Here is an 18,148-nt window from a genome sequence, read left to right as displayed (position 1 = left end):
TTTTTTTACAAATTTTTACAGTTTTGCTAATATTTATTTACAAAGTTTAGTATCAAATGTCACTTAGTTGTTGCAATATTCAAATTCAACCTGAACAACGAAGAGCTACCTCCACTGAGAACATGAGCCTTTGAAAAAAAGTGAGATAGGGTGCGAAGGGAATAAGAAAATCAAACAGCTAGGAACATTGAGCCACAGCACATCATCTTTCCATGGAATCACTTTTGAATCTTCAGGGCTGACCAAGTGCTGTGGAAACAGCCCTAAATCTCAGTGACTTAGCAAAGGGAGATTTTGATCTTTCCTAGCAGTTCCGTCAAGGTCCACAGGGGTGAGAGGGACATGCGCTGCCCCAGGCTCCCATCATTAAGGATCCAGTTTCTTTCCCTTCAGTAACTCAGTCACCTTCTAAATGGTTTTAAGGATCTCCAGCAGTTGTAGGTGTGAGGCCAACAGGTGAGGAAAGAGAGGAAGTATGGATGATTGCTTCGAAGGGTTTATTGGCAAGCCTGGAGTGGCATGGTTCCCTCTGCCCACATTTCATTGGCCAGAGCTCAGTCACATGACCACTGCAATGCGTATTGGGACATATAGTCTAGTCCTAAGGTCAGGACACAAAGGAAATGTCAGGGTGAAAATGTTGCCAGTTTCTAATGTAGAGCCTTTGAGGGCTAAGAGTTAAAGTGTGCTGTTGGTTTTTAAAAACGTGAACTTACTATACTATTATATTATACGTGTATATTATATATTATACTGTTATACTATATATGTTCATATGACATACTATAACATATAACATATGAACATATACTTTATAACCATATTTTTTTTATTTGAGAGAGGGAGAAAGAGACAGAGAGGCATACTAGCAGGGGAGAGGGCTGAGAGAGAGAGAGAGAGAGAGAGAGAGAGAATCCCAAGCAGGCTCCACACTTAACGTGGGGCCTGACGTGAGGCTCGATCCCATGACTCCAGGATCATGACCTGAGCTGAAATGAAGAGTGGGATGCTCTACCAACTGAGCCACCCAGACTCCCCTCTATAACCACATTTTGTAACTACTAAGCGGTCAGAGTCTGAGTACTAAGGTCCAGTTAACATGTAAGCCTATGTTTGGGGAAGAAGAGAGATGCTTCATTATTTTGACCAAGTGCACGCCTAATGTGTAACAGGAGTATTACCGCCAGATTTTTACCTCATGGCCTCCTGTAAGGGAATCAACATTTCTAGACATTCACCCTGACCAATTTAATTTTAGGACAAAATGACATAAGGCTACTGTAAAAATGATCACTGTTCCTTTATAAAACTTGCTGGGGCTATGTCAAGGATAAGGTGCCACGTGTAGTGGCTTAAGAAAATCACAGTTTTTCAGGGCAGTATGTGGCTTTCAAGCTGGATACCTTCTTTTTTGGAACTAAGCAAATTGTGTGCCCTGGGGTAATAAAAGTATTTCTATCAAAGTTCTCCAGAAGATTATAAAGCAGAGAAATCAGAGGATTTGGGACCAAACTTTCAGTTTGGGGCTTCTATAAAAAGTATCTGAGAATTTGGGTAAGTTTTTTACTTTCTCTGTGCTTCAGGTTTTTGTTTTGCCAAATGGAGATAATAGCGAACTTGCAGGGCTATTTTGAGAGTTAAATTAGAAAACGTATGTGGAAGCAGGTATTCTACAAATTACAGATCTCTTCCCGCTCCACTGTTAGCTCAGTCACTGACCAGGTGTTTGAACTTGGAAAATTCTCTTTACTTTTCCAGGCTCAGTTTTCTCATCTGTAGAATGAAAGTGTTGGATTAAATAATGTCTAAATTCCTTTCAGCCCTAAAATTCATGGGCAACATATGAGAGTTTCCTACCCACGATCTTGGCTCACTTGGTATATTTTGGGGACTTACTGAAAATAGAATTTTGAAAATAAAAGTCATATTTGAAAAATAGTTTTTATGATCTTATATGCGTCTGTGTGTGAGGCAAAATAAAGACAGACAAAAGAGGCCCAGTCCATACTAACCCTGATTTTCGGTTACTTATAAATCAGGATATAAGATAGAGTAGAGTCGTCATCTCCATGTCCTTGTATACCTTCCCCTCCTTCGAATATTCACTGAGCTATAACATCCCTTATGGCACCGTTCTCACTTTATCTGTTCTTACGCTAAGTGTATACATCCCCCCCCTCCCCCGATTTTAGTTTCCTTGAGAGCAGAGTCTTGTTCTCTCTTGCTCACATTAAACAGATCCTCCCATAGCCACTGATATAATAGGGTTTGGCAAAATTATTTTGCAAAGGGCCAGGTAGTAAATATTTTTGGCTCTGTGAGCCATACAATCTCTGCACAAATACAGACTTTGCTGTTGTAGCTCAAGGCCACAGATAGTATAAACGAATGAGGGTGGCTATGTTAAAAAACAAAAAACACTCACAAACCACCCCCCCCCACACACACACACAGGAAAAAACACCTTTATTTGTGGATGTTGAACCTTGAATTTCATATAATTCTTATGAAAGAGTCTTTATTTTCATTTATTTTTTACCATTCAAAAATGCAAAAAACATTTTTAGCTCATGGGTGGTATAAAAATAGGCAGCAGGCTGGATATGGTCTATGGGAGACAGTTTACTAACCCCTGTTGAATGTTGTAAATTCTTATTAGTGTTTGCCACTGAATTCAACTAAGCAGGGATTTATTTATAAATTTTTATTTTCAAAACTGGCATGTAAGATGACATTCTCTCCCTATCCTGTTAGATTAGGATTTCTTATGAATAACTCAGATATCTGTAGATTACCATGCTAAGCAGAAACAGAAAGGATATTCATATATTTTTTTTCAAACAGTAAGAACAAACACACGTGACTGTAATAAGCTTTTCTCGTGTATATAACAAAAGTGGGTGTTAGGGTTACCTTTTATTTAGCCAATGAAGTGAAAAATATTAAGTATTAATGTTATGATAAAAGGGCAAGAGAGTAGGCATTGGTGTCTGGAGTAGAATCCTTGCTCTATTTCTTGCCAACTGTGGCAACTTGGGCAACTTGTGGCAACTTCGGCAAGCTACTTAATTTTTCTGAGTTTCTCCTCTTCTTCCACGTGGAGATAATAATACCCTTCTTGCAGGATTGGTTTGAGGGTTCGAGCTGAAGTATGTGAGCATCTAGCACAGTCCCTGAAGCATGATCCACTGTTAATGAACGTTACTTTAGCATCATTATTCCTCTTCTGCTTCTTCTGATGAATGGCCAACTTGGGATCCCCGTAGTTTGCAACATCTTTTTGTAAAATAAGAACAAGCACTGAGAATTCCTTGTGGATATGTGGATCTGGCATGCAAACATGGGAAAGCTTCTTGACTTTGTTTTTATAACTTGCAGGCAGATGTCACTCCAACCGAGTGGAGCCTGGCACTTAGGTAAGCTGAGAAGAAACACAGCGGCCATCTTGGGAAACAGTTAATTTAGAGAAAAAAAGCAGACAACCTCCTCTGTCTTTGTTCTCATCTCCTGTCAGTTATCAGATCTCTTGAAACTAAGAACCTAAGAATTTTATGCTTTTGTATTTCTGGGGGAAAAAAAGGGAAATAAAAAAAATGCATGGTTGATACAGGAAAATGCACTAAATAAGGAAGTCTGTAGTTAGTAGTAAGGGCTGTGAAAATTTTGAAGTCAAAGTATATTCGATTGGGGCTATACATCGATTCTTTAAACTTAAATCACTTATTAAAAGCAAACTGGCATTGGATCGTGACACAACTGCTCCATTGAACTATCTACTTAGCTACAAACCCAGCCTCTGGAGTTTACAGGATGGGGGTAATTCTGAGAATGAACAGTTGTTTTAACAGCAGGTTGTGGGAAATGTGACCACAGGAGGAGGGTCAACCTACATGACTCATCTAGGTCAAAAGACAAATCAGAAAAGAATGCAGGTTGACTTAAAAAAGGAGCCTGTTATTTATTAGAATGTACAATATTGACTACAGTATTAACACATCAGGGGCCAAAAAATTTGGTTGTTAACTGTCTGGTTACAGCAACTTTCTTTCTGAACCCACTCAAAGAATCTGGTGAATGAAATATTTGCTGTCTGCACTTACTATGCCCTCTTTTGGACAGTAGGGACATGGACTGCTTTTTCCATAATCACATAGTACATAGGTTTGGGTAGAGGTTTGTAATTTGCAAAGCATGATTAATTTCAATTCAAGACACATTTAAGTAGCATCTCTTATGGGTTGAATTTGTCTCCCTAAAAGATGTTGAGGTCCTAATGTTTACTATCTGTGAATGCCACCTTACTTGGAAATAGGGTCTTTGTAACTGATCAAGTTAAGATGAGGTCATTAGGGTGGGTACTACTCCAATGTGACTGGTATTTTTTTTAAAGGGGAAATTTGGACACGGAAGCACATGTGCACACTGGAAAAATGCTATGTGGACACGACGCAAATTGGGGTGATGTATCTACAAGCCAAGGAATGTCAAAGATCACCAGGAAACTTTCAGAGGGAAGAAAAGAACCATGAAATAGATTCTCCTCAGTGCCCATAGAAGAAACTAACCTGCCAACACCTTGATCTAGGACTTCTAGCCTCTGAAATGTGAGACAATAAATTGCTGTTGTGGCACTTTGTCATGGCAGCCCTAGCAAGCTAGTTAAGCATCTATGTGATGACACTTAACGATATCCCTGTGAAGTAAGTGTCATCGTTATTCCAATGAAAAGGAAGATCCCAAACTCCATGATTTCAGCCTTATGTCCATGGCAATGTCAGGGGCTTGTGTCTCCGTGAACTTCATGCTTTCAATTGTGAGACTGGCACAGCCCAAGCGGCCTCTCCAGGTAATGATGGATGAGGCACTGTGTCAAGATGCTTTTACCTCTAGGTAATAGAAAAACCCCAGTCACAATATCTTGAACTGTCAGGGAGACTTCCTATCCCACATAGAAAGAATTCCTGAGAGAGGACAACTCCAGAGTTGTAAATGAAGTCAATACATTGGCTAATGACATCATTTAGGACCAAGTTTTCTTCATATTTTAGCTCTTTGATTTTCAGCATTTGGGTTTTATTCTGTCTAGTTCAATGCTGTCTAATAGGAAATATAAAGCAAGCCACATGAGAGAGTAAAATTTTTCTAGTAGCCACATTAAAAAATGTAGAGAAACTGGTAATATTAGTTTCAATAATACACTGGGTTTAACTCAATATATAAAAAGTGTTTAGCATTTCAACATAAATATCAATACATTCAGTAATGAGGTGTTTGATACAGCACTTCTTATTTTGGGCTAGCAACATTTCAAGTGCCCAATAGCAACATATGGCTATGATCAACAGTGTGAGTCCAGTTCACCTCACTCTTCTAAGATTGCTGCAGGAATTCAGGCATCAGATCCAGGCCTAAAAATGTGCAGAGGTCGTCTCTTTTCTCTTTTGCAATGTAAGGAAAAATTTCCCATAACCCCCTTGCATACTTCCCTCATGTCACATTGGCCTGGATCACTTCTTGTGCCCCTGCCTACTCCAATTACAAGCAAAGAGAACAAGATACTAATATTGGCTCAGACCAAACAAGACTCACTCTGTTTCCAGAGTCACACATCTACTAAGTAGGGGAGGTTGGATATCTGGTTGTTTCTGGCAGAGAGGAGGAAGATGAGGCATGGATATCGGGAATGCCACGAAGATGTCATTTAAAGCATTGACAGCAAGGTAAGATGGTGGTGGGGCAGTTTGGAACCAAGTGAATCCTGGTAGGAAGACAAAGGCAAAGAATAGTGTTTTTTGGTTTGCCGTGGGCCGGGGGGTTTTCAGGACTACACCTGGTCAGTCTACAGAACAGTATTGATGCTGAGGATCCAACTGGGAGGATAGCATAGCTTCCTAGAAGTTTAAAATTAGGTAATGATAACCTAATTTTGATCAGGCCATATGATAGAGATGGAAGAAATAGTTCGTTTTGACTATTGATAAAAGAACCTTCTTGCAGCTGTACTCATAAGGTAGGCATTGTTCACGACATGGGGGCGAATTTTTATTCTGCTAGAAATTGTACTAAATATTACCAGAAATGTTTTCGTAAGCAAGAAGTGACTAAAAGAATCCACTTCCATGAAAGTGGGCTTTTCTCCATCATGGCTTAGCAGGTCCCTTCCATGTATGGCCTGACTCATCTTTCCAGAAAGCAGAGTCTTGTTGCATCGACATGGTATATGACTTTTGTTTTCCCCCGGAAGTAGCTTGTATTTCAAATCCTCAACACATTTTTGAAGACACTAACGTTTCTGGGCCCAGAAACTGAGTTAGGTTGTAGGGTTAAGGTGCAAAAAGAGGGGCCTTACCAGCATATAAAGGCATGGGGCTGGGCTGGGCAACCGGATCATATCATGGCATCCATTTCACGAAAGGAGATGATAACCAATACAGTTTTCCATGAGTTCACAGACCAGGATGCCTGGGGACCAGGCACTCTGTTCTGTCCCGCCCAAAGGGGTTAAGCAGGAAAAGAAATGGAAGGCTGGTGCCCACTGTCCTTCAGGTCAACCTCAGATAATCTTCCATCTTGCACTCTTGCAATTTCATTGACTGGGCCTGTCTGACCTGCTTGAGTTTCTGCATTTTTGAAGATTTTCTTCCTGAGTCTACATTGAAACAGTGATAGACAGGGCGCCTACTCAGAAGAGGAAAAAAAAAATCACTTGTGATTCTCAAGAGGCTTGTTCGTCTAAGTCTACAAGGCTGATGAGGTGTTTGCCTCTGAAACACTCTGTGGTAGCCAAGGGGTGTGAAATGTGACTCATAACAGCACTTGAACTCTGGCTCACCAGTGCACACTGCCAACACGTTCGTGGAAAGAGGAGAGTGTGTGAAGCTGTTGCAGCCAGGCCCTCCATTTCCAGAGCCCCATTCTGCAGCCTTACAGATGATTTTGGCATTACGGCCTGCTCATCTGAGCAACTCCACTTCTACTGAGCATGTTTTAGGAATGTGGTCTTTCTGGGAAACATAATGGAAAATGACAGATTTAAGTTAGGTAGTGGAGGATGTAAGAAATAATCGTGAACCAGCCTAACCTGCAAACAGAGAGAAATCTTTCCTTCTAAAGTCGCGTGTATTAGGGATCTTAAGTAGGTGAACTCTTCTTTTAGGCAATTACCTGCCCCCCCACCTTGGTGTCCTCACCTTCTTTTCAGCCTTTCCCTGTGCTGATTGTTTGCTGCCAGAGGCAATTTTAATAATGCTCGTTAAGCCACTTAACTCAAAGCCTTTCCCAGTGACAGCTGATTATCTCCTTTGTATACATCTGTAGTGCTCTGTCAGCATAGCCGTCCCTCCCCAACCCTCCCACCTCAGTGACATTCTGCATTCTGTGTTGGGACTCCTAGAACTGCTACTCACCACAGCTTTTGTTCTGAAAAATAAATTCACAAGAAGTGAAAGTATTCGTATGCCCTCCATAGGATATTACAAATGTTTTGAGACATGCTTTCTTTCTTTTTTTTTTTTTAAGTTTATTTATTTATTTTGAGAAACTGAGATGGAACGAGAAAGAGAGAGAGGGCGGGTGCACATGTGCCTAAATGTGAGTGGGACAAGGGCAGCGAATGAAGGAGAGAATCCCAAGCTGGCTCCATGCTGTTAGCACAGAGCCCCACACAGGCCTCGATCTCACGAATGAGGAGCTCATGACCTGAGCAAAAATCAAGAGTCAGATGCTTAACCAACTGAGCCACTCACGTACCCCTAAGACATTTTGTCTAAATGTTTCACAAAGAATAAACATTTTGAATAAACCATTTTGAAAGTTTTATCTTTAATCCATTGTATTTTCTTATATATCCAGTAGAGTTATAGATTTTCTTTTTGACTTAAACCATATTTTCTAACTTTCAGCGGGCACTGGGGAAAAAAGTGTATATGACATAGGCAGGTTGCACAGATAATTCTTACGGGAGGTAAAGCAACTCACTTCATTTTATAAAGATGGGATGTCACATCAAAACTAAAGGCTTGGGGCACCTGAGTGTCTCAGTCAGTTAAGCGTCTGGCTCTTGACTTTGGCTCAGGTCGTGATCTCACAGTCTTGGGTTCCAATCCCACCTTTGGCTCTGTGCTAGCAGTGTGGAGCCTGCTTGGGATTCCCTCTCTCTCCCTCTCTCTCGGCTCCTCCCCTGTCCTCATACTCTGTCTCTGTCTCTCAAAATAAATAAACTTAAAAAAAAAAACAACAACCCTAGAAGCTTTTATCCTTTCACTAATATGAAAGAAAGAGTGGTACCTGGAGAGGGAGAAATAAGTGAATGAATGGGTTAATCTAAAGGAGCCAGCTTGACCTACTGCATAGCTTGATTCAAGCTAATACATTTGAAGTTGCTTTAAATCTTTCAAGTAATTCCAGGAGCCTGGTTGATGGTACGAAGCACTAAAGTATTCCAGTGTTCCTTAAGTATTAGTGTAATTTCCAGATTCTACGAAGCTGTTACCAGGAGAGGAGCTTATATAATAGGAGTAACTTCTCTGTTATCTCCTAATGGGGGCTGAGCTTACTAGTTGATTACACTAGGGACCACATGACCTTGGAGAAGTCCTATGTACTCTCACAAATATAAAAGAGTGCATCAACAAAACAAAGACTGGCTTGAAGGTGTAAAACCAAAAACTGTATTCAGCCAAATTATTTCAAAAATGAATTTAGAAGATTATACAGATTCAGAGCAAGTCGTTTGCCAAATAAACAGCTTTTCACTTTGGTTTTCCCCTGCTAGTGTGTTTGTAGACACAACTGAAGTGCCTGCAATTGTGGCTCATGGAGAATGGAGTCAATGGCTGATGTGGAGAGGGTTTTACAGTGTTTATTGCCATGATGATAGACTAGCACTTGAAGAAGTGGTTTACTAAAGGGACCTTAGTGGCTGGCAAGAGTGGCTGACCATGTTGTGTGGGGCACAGCTGATGCCCTCTGACCAGGTTCATAACCTATAAAGACTATGATCTGGCCAGATTATCTGGAGGCATGGGCAGCTATTTTGAAATGGCAAAAATGATGGAGGCATCCCCTATGTAGAGATTCAGTCTCTCTTGTCTCTCTCCTTTTTGCTTCTCCCTTTGTCTCTGTCTCTTTTCCTCATACACACACGGACACACACACACACACACACACACACACACACACACAAATGTATAACTGACACATAAGAAATTATAAAAGTCCTTAAAGGTTAAGACTAGTGATTTTCAAGTTAATTTTAGCAGAAAAATTACTCCTAGATAAGTTTTCAGTGAGTACTCTTAAACGTGAAAGAGACACAAGTAGAGCTTAGCCTCCTCCTTATCTCCTCCTTATCCCTCCCCACAATTTCCTGGCCTCTGGAGCTTCTCCTGGAACTCAGATTCAAGAGAACAGCTCTATTTGGATTTAAAAGGAAATGGCCAAGGGGCACCTGGGTGGCTCAGTGGGTTAAGCATCTGACTTCAGCTCAGGTCATTATCTCATGGTCTGATTTCGAGCCCTGCATGGGGCTCTGTGCTGACAGCTCAGAGCCTGGAGCCTGCTTCAGGTTCTGTGTCTCCCTCTCTCTCTGCCCCTCCCCTGCTCATGCACGCTCTCTCTCTCAAAAATAAATTAAAAAAAAAAAACATTGAAAAAAAAGAAAAGTCAGAAATTATATAGGAAGGAGGAAAAAAAACTCAATACATTAAGAGACTCAGATTAAAGAGACTCAGATTAAGAGAGCTCATGCTCTCTCTCTCAAAAATAAATACAACTTAAAAAAATTAAAAAAAAGAGGAAATGACCACAAATTATCTATAGTCAATAACTTTGCATTCACATGCTTAAACATTTTTGTAAATAAACCTGGAAGTTTTAGTCTTTTTGGAAAGTAGGTGGGATTTCACCCCTTTGTAGCTTGTGGACCGTAGAGATATTTCTACAATAGCACAATTATTATTTCATATGTTTTTTTGAAGCACCTCAAGCCATCAATTATAAACAAAGATCTTAAGTCACATTTTCAGTTTAAAAACATTTGTGTGCATATATATCTAAATATCTATATCTATATAAAATAATTTTCAGATACAAAATGTTTTTCCTGGTGTAGAGAAATCAACAAGGACTTTGAATCATGGATGTACCAGTCCCACAAAATTGGGCAACCAGGTTACCATCTCTGATTTTTAGTGTCCTCATGTGCAAAATGGGAATAATATCATCTGTGGTAGGCTGCAGTGTCCTCTACAGATGTCCTCACCCTAATCTCAGAAACTATAAATATGTTGTTACCTTATATGGCAAAGGGGATTTTGCAGATGTGGTTAAATCAAGGACCTTGAAATGTAAACAGCCTTTGTGGACCCTAAATGTAATCACATGTATCCTTGTAAGAGAAAGGCAGAGGGAGATACCTGTTTCTAGAAGAGGAGAGTGCAATGAGATTCCAGTGATGCAGCCACAAGCCAAGGAATGCCAGAAACCACAAGAAAGGATTCTCCGCTATAGCCTCCAAAAGCAACCTGCCTGTACCTTGTTTTTTAGCCCTGTAAAGAGAATGGATTACTGTTGTTTTAAGCCACTAAGTTTGTAATTTACGGCGTGAGCAGTAGGAAACTGATATGAATTCTGTCATGCATGATTTTTGTGATTGCTATAATGAGATCACACACTCACATGTACACAATGTCAGTGTACACAGGTTTTAACAAATAGTGTCACTGTCATTCTTCCTTCTGCTTGAAACATGTGATTGAAAAAGAAATTTTGTGTTTGTAAATTAAATTACTGAGTGTCTATGGAAAGGAAGACTTAACTACTCAATGGCTAGTCAGAAGATGACAAGGCACCAATGAATACACAAATCTGTAGATTTTGGGTTGTGTGTGAGACCATTTATTAGGGAGATCTGGTTTTGTTGAGTTCCTGTGCCTTGAGCTCTTTTCCTCATTGGCATTCTGGTGCTTATTTTCTTGAATGCCAAAGCCTAACCTCTTGGATTATGAAGGTTTACTGAATGTCTTTTTTTTTTTTTTTTTTTTTTTCTGGTGGATTAGTCCCCTAATTATGTTTGGCAGAGGCTAATTTTAAAATGAGTTTGAATTTTTGATTGATAATGGCAGGGGAGGGTAAAACTGGCCTGTGTTTCCCCAAGACCCATGAAGCAAGAGGTGGTACCTTAGCCTATATCTTGAGTTTGAAACAGAAAGGCTGCTTACAAATAGGTGTGGGTGGGTTAGGCCTGTGAGATCTCATTGTGCATTTTTATATTTGGAATCATATGAGAGAGGACTAACATTTCAAGGATATTAATGTCCTGTTTGGCGAAGGAAAAATATTGTGAGGGAAAATTAGCTATTGAACTAAATTCTCCATTCTCTAGTGGGTGGCATATAATCATCTCTCTTGATTCCTTGATATTGTTTAACCTTTGGGATATTTGTTTATGATTATAAGCTTTTCTGGTCATCTTTATTGAAACCCTGCTAAGATGGAGGTGTAGAACTATTGTGTAAAAGGAAATTTCAAAATGGAGCAAGCAGGCTAGGAAAGTCTCTTATTTTTTTCATTTATTTATTTATTTTTCATTTTTTAAATGTTTATCCATTTTTGAGAGAGAAACAGAGAGTGAGCAGGGGAGGGGCAGACACACACACACACACAGAATCCAAAGCAGGCTCCAGGCTCTGAGCTGTCAGCACAGAGCCCGATGTGGGGCTCAAACCCACAAACCGGATCATGACCTGAGCTAAAGTCAGATGCTTAATGGACTGAGCCACCCAGGAGCCCCTAGGAGAGTCTCTTTTAAAATAGAGCCAGGAGGGGCGCCTGGGTGACTCAGTCGGTTAGGCATCTGACTTAGGCTCAGGTCATGACCTCGCGGTTCATGATGAGTTCGGGGCCCTCGTCAGACCCTGTGCTGACAGCTCAGAGCCTAGAGCCTGCTTCAGATTCTGTGCCTCCCTCTCTCTCTGCCCTAACCCCGCTAGTGTTCTGTCTCTCAAAAATGAATGAAACTGTTAATTTTTTTTTTTTTTAAATAGTGCCAGGAGGCCATAAGGGAGGAGGGATTTATGCATATCCTCTTTGGAAAAACTATGAACTTTTGTTAACTGCAAGCCCTCAGTCTGGCCTTAACTCCCTCCTCACCAGGACACCTGAATATTCACATTCTTCACCTCCCACAAGGAGCCAACTGGATTTGACAAATTTCAAACCTCCATTTGCATATTAACCCAACCCATCCCAGGTAACTTACTCTCAATCCTTGTTTTGCCTAGAGGATCTAAAGGAGAACTGCACTCATGAGCTCTCATTTTTGTAACTGCCCTTCTTCATCTTCTTTGGGAATAAGAGCCAGGATTCTACCTGAGTCTGTTTCCTGGATTGCCATTCCAATTGCCAATTAAGTGGCCGTTTGCTCAAATTTTCAGTGAATCCTTGGTTGACAACTGGTTCCTAATAGCGAAGCTAATTCCCTCAACTGGTATTTTGCAATGGTGATCAGATCTTTCCTCACCAAGAAATAGCCTCAATCTTCACCTTATGGATAGATCTGTTCTTCTACCTTTATAAATATGACAAAGAGAGACTTCCTTTCAATGGTGACCATGTCTTACTCAGTTTAAGGGAACTGTAACATATAACACTAGCAAAGACAGCAAAGTGTGGACAATAAACATTTCTCATCCATGCCACAAAATTTGATAGTCTGTTGTTTGCTTAAAACAACTTAACTAATCATTTCTTTCCAAAACTAGACTAAACAATGTCAAACATTCTGTCTTGCTTCAGCATGTGGGCATAGTGAAGGCAGAGAAAAGCATTAAGAAAGATTACAGGTGGTTGTGTTTTCCTTGGTGAAGGCACTTTTCTTCCTTTTTCTTTGGTGAGACTCCCAAAGATGGGCCTCTTTAATCCTTCAAATGTAGATTCTTTTGCAAAGAGAAACGGCCCTTAAAATCTAGCCATTGTTCTATTCTCAAGCAAGTCATAAGGTGAGGATATAGGTTGAGGTAGAAATCACAGTCTTTTAGGGTGGTTTGGAAGGAGACCACACAGTTTACTTCTATTTAACTCTGAATTAGCTAAATAAATGTTGGGGGAAGAGTTCTCTGAGAAAATGGTTTTATAAAAAGTGGAGGTCTAATCCCTTTAATGTCTTTGGGAGTTATAAGACCACAAATCTCATGGTAAATTTAAAAAGTGAATTTTGAAGTATCAATGTAAGACCAATTTTTTCATTCTATTTTCCAAAATTTCAAAAACAGTTTCTAACAGTCCCTTACCCCAAGTCCCAGGAGAACTAGATTCCTAAGTGTAGGTCCAAGGACCAGAACCCTGTCATTCACATCTTTTCTTTTAGGACACAGCTTTAGGGAAGGAATCACATGACACCAACCAAATTAAGAACAATATTTCAAGCTTTTAAAATGCTCTCCTTGAAGCTCTATAGCAGAATTAACTTTAAAAACATCACTGAGGTTTTGTGTAGTTTATATTTTATATTTTGTGTGCTTTATTTTTCACAAAACAAAGTTATTTTTAACTTTATTTTAAATTATTCAATTGTTTTTGAATAGCTGATACATATCCATGAAACATGATTCAAAAGGCACTGGAAAGTGAATATACCCCTTATTCCTGTTCTCTGGCCACCTTGGTTCCTTGGTTTCTTTATTTGTTTTTAGCACGGTCTCAGCAAAGACATTCTATGCACATACAACATACACTCTCATAAATGGCAATATACTTTAAAGTCTAGTACAAATTTTTTTCACTTAAAAATATATGTCTTAGGGGCGCCTGGGTGGCTTGGTCGGTTGGGCGTCTGACTTCGGCTCAGGTCATGATCTCACGGTCTGTGAGTTCAAGCCCCACGTCGGGCTCCGTGCTGACAGCTCAGAGCCTGGAGCCTGCTTCCGATTCTGTGTCTCCCTCTCTCTGACCCTCCCCCATTCATGCTCTGTCTCTCTCTATCTCAAAAATAAATAAAACGTTAAAAAAATATATATATATATGTCTTATAGATCACTCTAATCAGTCTACACAGAGCTTCCTCATCCTTTTTAAAGTTGTATAATATTTCATTGCAAAGAAATAGAAATTTATTTAACAAGTTCTAGTTATTTATGCACTTCTAGTTATTTATAATCCTTGACAGTGCAAACAATTTGACAATAACCTTGCAAATACATTATTTTAGCCAGGTTACAATACACTAATAGGAATTTTATCATTTGTTCCCTTCTATAACTTCAGGGTTTTGTGAATACTCAGAAGTGCTCTGACTTTGATATTTAAAATGGTTTTTCCATGTGTATTTCTAGGACTTTTTTCATTTTTCACTATAAATATTTAATATATGTATAATTTAAATTGGTGTAAGGACTGACAACAAAGTTTAGATAGTTCCATACTTGTAGCTTTCTCTACAATGTCCTTTAATTCTTTGTTCACTTCTGTTTTTTAATTTACCTTTTTTGCAAAAAATTACCCCATATTTCTTAACATATTTTCAGAAATGTCTATTCTCATTTATGCTTCTTCTATCTTGGCTTTCTTTAATGTGATTATTTTGCTTTTCCTACTTCTTGAGTTCTGCTTTTTCATGTTTTATCCTTTTGCTATCTTGCTGTATCTTATTCAATTTTTGGTACATGTGCTTTCTGTCCTTGCATTGTATATAATGAAAAAAATTCCCATTGATCTGTTCACTCAAAATTTTCATGTATCTGCAGCAGCATCTCTGTCGTGTGTTTTACTCATTGGCCCTTTGTTATTCCCATTACTGTCTTCATTTCCTTCTCACCGTATCTCAATATAATTCTTGTGCTTCCTCATTTTTGGTTATTACTTATTTTTGAGGAAGGTGTGTTTATTGGAAGTTCACATGGTACGAGGAATAAAGATCATGTTTCAGGCTGCAAGAAAACCATTTATAGAAGTGGGATGTTGTGAGAGTAAGCAATTTCTTTTAGCCTTTACTTTTCCTAATTAAGTTTGACCCTCTAGAACTACTCACAGTGCCAACTTTTTCTTCTCTACCTTCGCAAATGAACTGTGCCTTGCAAATACGGCTGCCCAGTGTGTTTCTTGAGACTCAGTGCTACTTTTCCTCCTGAAAAGTTGTTGTTGCCTCATGGTTCCAGGCAGGGGACTTTTGGTTTTACCTCTGGTCTTGGAGGAATGATTTTGAAGAACTGTTCCTTGAGGTTGTCTCTGAGGCCTGCAAACCTAGGCATCTTCTTCCTGTGGCACCTCTCTTAGACCTTCAATGCCTTTGTTAGCTTTCCTTGAGTTCAAATTTTAGGTTACAGATGACTTCAACATTTGACAAGGCTGAGTTTGAATCTTTGTTTTTTAATCTTCTTGTTGCTATTGGGTGATTTTGAAGAGGAGAAAGGTAAAGCAACCATGTTTACTCAGCTAGACTATGGAATCAAAGATCATGTTCTTGGCTACAAGAAACTCTCTTAAAGATACATGTTGTGAATGTAATTTTTTTATCCTGTGGGTACTTCAAGGACCATATGTATGCACAGTATCAGTCAGGGTTTTTCAGAGAAAGAGAATCAAGAGAGAGAGAGAGAGAAAGAAGAAATTGGCTCATGTGATTATGGAAGCTGAGAAGTCCCATGATCTGTCATCTATAAGTTGGAGACACAGAAGAGCCAGCGGTTTGGTTCTAGTCCAAGTCTGAAGGCCTGAGAACCAGGACAGCTGATGGTGTATGTTCCAGTTTGAATACAGAAGGGCACTAAAGTCCCGGCTCAAAAGCAGTAAGTCAGTGACATTTAATTCTCCCTTTTACTGCCTTTTGTGTTTTATTTAGACCTTCAACACATTGGGCAATACCTACCCACATTGAGGAAGGCAATCTGTTTTACTTAGCCTGCTGACTCAAATAATAATGTCATCCAGAAACACCCTCACAGACTCGCCTAGAAATAATATTTAACCAAATATCTGGGTGTCTTATGGCCCTGTCACGTCGACACATAAGATTAACTATCCCGTGCGCCAACTTACATGCTATAGCCCAAGGATTAGTATATATGGAACTTGCATCAAAGATGACTTTAAAATCACTGCTACCAAGTCAAGCTTTTTCACACTTGAGAGATTTCTTCTAATAACTCATTAGAACAACTATCAGCCAATACCATCCTTATACACCAAGGGAAGGGGAATCTACTATTTATAGATCAGCTGTTACATTTTGCCTTAAGTTATTTTGGAGTGAGTTAGTGGTCACCAAGCCACTAATAGTATCCTAAGGGTGTGGGGCTCCTGGGTGGCTCAGTCGGTTAAGCCTCCTACTTCAGCTCAGGTCACGAGCTGTCACCGTTGGTGAGTTCGAGCCCCGTGTTGGGCTCTGTGCTGACAGCTCGGAGCCTGGAGCCTAGTTTGGATTCTGTGTCTCCCTCTCTCTCTGTTACTCCCCCACTCGCACTCTGCGTCTCTCTCTCTCTCTCTCAAAAATAAATAAAGATTAAAAAAAAATTTTTTAAAGAAATTAAAAAAAAGTACCTTAAGGGTTCTGGTATGTCAAAGGCACACAGTGGGACCAGGTAGGCCATTTTTGTCAAGATTGCCAAACCTTACTTTAAACAGTAGAAAAAAAATCCACATACATAACAGAAAAAAGAAAGGTGCTTGCATAACCACAGTGCTGAAGGATAATAGGAGTGGGTGTAAGTAACTGAACGTACATTCTTGATACTTGTGTACACCAAAGACAGTCTAGAAGTAAGCTAAAAAAAAACTTGTCTGTCCTTCACATACTGAAAGATTCTTCAGACGCGACGATATGATGGCAGCTTTGTCAGGAGGAGGAGGAAACGGATGACTACAAATTCCTCACTAAGTGTCTAAAAACAGTGTTCAGAATTCCACCCATCAACCTGAGGAGATGAATAACTGAAATCACATTATACCTATATTTTCTGAAGTGAAAACTGTCAACATTACTGCCACAGACAATGTTCTGACTGAGCCGGAAGGAGATTTTTGGCAGTTCGCTATCTGTGGACTCGTATTTCCGCAGCTCTGGGGAAATGGCCTCAATACTTCAAGACCCAATACCTGCATTGTCAGGGAGAAATCGGGGTCAGAACGAGAGTCATTGATCTAGTACTTTCAAAGTTCTAGAAGAAAGACACATTACACAGTGTCAACAGATCTGATCAAGATAAAGGAACAGCTTTGATAGCAATAAACCTATGACTCATGTTATACACAGAGATTATGCTTTTTACGTGGATACTTATTCAACGTTCATTTATTTAACGTTTATTAAATACAACTCCATGCCCCGTTCCAGGTGCTGAAAATGTAACAGTGAACAAGCAAATCCCCTACCCTTTAGGAATTTATATTCACATGTAGTGTATTTGAGTGGGGACAGGGATGGGAGTGATATGGACATATAATGCGCAAGTAAAAAATAAGTACAATATTTCAGATTTGTAATAAGTGCTACAAAGGAGTAAACAGATCTGGCACAGAGATTAGTGGGATGGTAGCTGTTTAGAAGGGGTAGCAGGCAAGTCCTCTTTGAAGAGGTGGCCTTTGACCTCTGACATATGTCGCGTGTAGGTGCACTGGACCTGCTGTATATATACAAGGCTTTAGAGACTGTAGTTGATCTTACTGTAGTGAACTGACCAATGATAAGCTCGATGGACGAGGCAGCTGAAGCGGAATATTTTATCTGAGGAACTGAGGGCTGAGCCAGTCATTTCTTTGACCTTGCTTTTGGCTTTATGCATGTTTTATATGCGTATAGACAATTCTTTAGTGGCCATGTTTTAAATAGGAACTTAGAAAGTTTTGTGACCATGTTTCTTTTTTTTTCTTTACATACAGTGATTATGTTTTTCTACATGGAGAATTCAGTGACCAGATTTTATAGCTGTACACAGAGACCTGTGATTATTATGTGTGTATTCACAGAACTAAAAAAAATACAGGGTACCTGAGTTTACAAAGTACACACACACGCATGGTCTCCATTACTCTCCACAACACAATACCTCGCAGTATCCATGGATAGTTAGTATGAAGCACAGACAGATTCCATTAAACCGTCTCCAGAAGTGGGGAAGAGGCCGCATACACACCATTTAACTTTACATTTGCCCTC

Source organism: Panthera leo, chromosome D4 (assembly GCF_018350215.1).
Source record: "Panthera leo isolate Ple1 chromosome D4, P.leo_Ple1_pat1.1, whole genome shotgun sequence".
Lineage (NCBI taxonomy): Eukaryota > Metazoa > Chordata > Mammalia > Carnivora > Felidae > Panthera > Panthera leo.
This window is presented reverse-complemented; position numbering follows the sequence as displayed.